This window comes from Frankliniella occidentalis, unplaced genomic scaffold (assembly GCF_000697945.3).
Source record: "Frankliniella occidentalis isolate FOCC.00 unplaced genomic scaffold, Focc_3.1 Scaffold438, whole genome shotgun sequence".
NCBI classification, from domain to species: domain Eukaryota; kingdom Metazoa; phylum Arthropoda; class Insecta; order Thysanoptera; family Thripidae; genus Frankliniella; species Frankliniella occidentalis.
In genome coordinates, this window is record NW_026267557.1 from 50,840 (window position 1) to 51,922 (window position 1,083).

A 1,083-nucleotide genomic window follows, 5' to 3' on the forward strand; every position below is an offset into this window, starting at 1 on the left:
GCGCCGAAGGGTAGGCCATTCCACCAGAAAAAAAGTTTCGAGGTCGGCACCTCAAATGAAATATGGGACCTAGTGTTGAAAAGTTTTAAAAACAGGTATTTGCGTCTGTGGTGACGTCACTTAGACTGCCTACACTTCACGCCTGTAGCGCATCGTAGCCTAGTACACAGGTGTTTTTGACATTATTTAATTTTTTCATTGATCGCGTCATAGCTTCCTGGCACGCTACGTAGCTTTTAATAGGGCACGGTACGGCCTGCATACTGGCAAAAACGATATGTTTGATTTCACCAATTTTGGCTGCCAGGTGCGAGTCGGGCCCGCTAAGTTTGGGCCCCTGGGGACGCCCGGTCAGTCGCGAGCTCGGATTCACCATGTCGGATGTGTAGTTGGACCCAAATGGTCACAATTTAAACCCAAGAGGTTTCCTCTGATCCCACTGCGACGGCACGGCAGAGCCAACATGATGGCGGGTCGTCCCTCGCCAATTTCGAGCCCGCTCAGATAATCGCGATGCGCGTCGGGTAAACGATATCGCACAGAGCCCAAACTTTGCACAGGGTCTCTACTAGGTTCAATCTTTCCTTTGAGGTGCCGCCCTCCAAAATCGCCAACTTCGAACACCAAATTGGAATGGCCTACCGAAGGGGCCAAAGGTGTGGAGCCTTGGCAGAGGGGGAGTGATCCGAGAATGCTTGGGCCAGGCGTCGGTCGGATTTCGCGAAAAGACCGATACGCTCGTGGAGCGACAGGAGGAGCGGACCGGCGAGGTGAGCATGGTGGAGGCAGGGGGGGCTCGGGGGTCGGCTCGGGCGGCACTTCGGTGGCGTAACAGCGAGGAAGACGCGGGGGGTGCTGGATCGGGTTTACCACGTGGACGAACACTGTAAGTCCGGTGGTAGGATATATCCGAGGAGTGGCTCGGATTTTCATGTGGGTTGGGATTTTTCCTACCTTTTCCTCTGATTCTCAAAAGCAGAGGAAAACATCATACTTTTTCCGACGACAACCTCGGTTAATGTCCATGCCCAGAACCCGAGGACAACGTCATACTTTTTCCGACGACAACCTCGGTTAATGTCC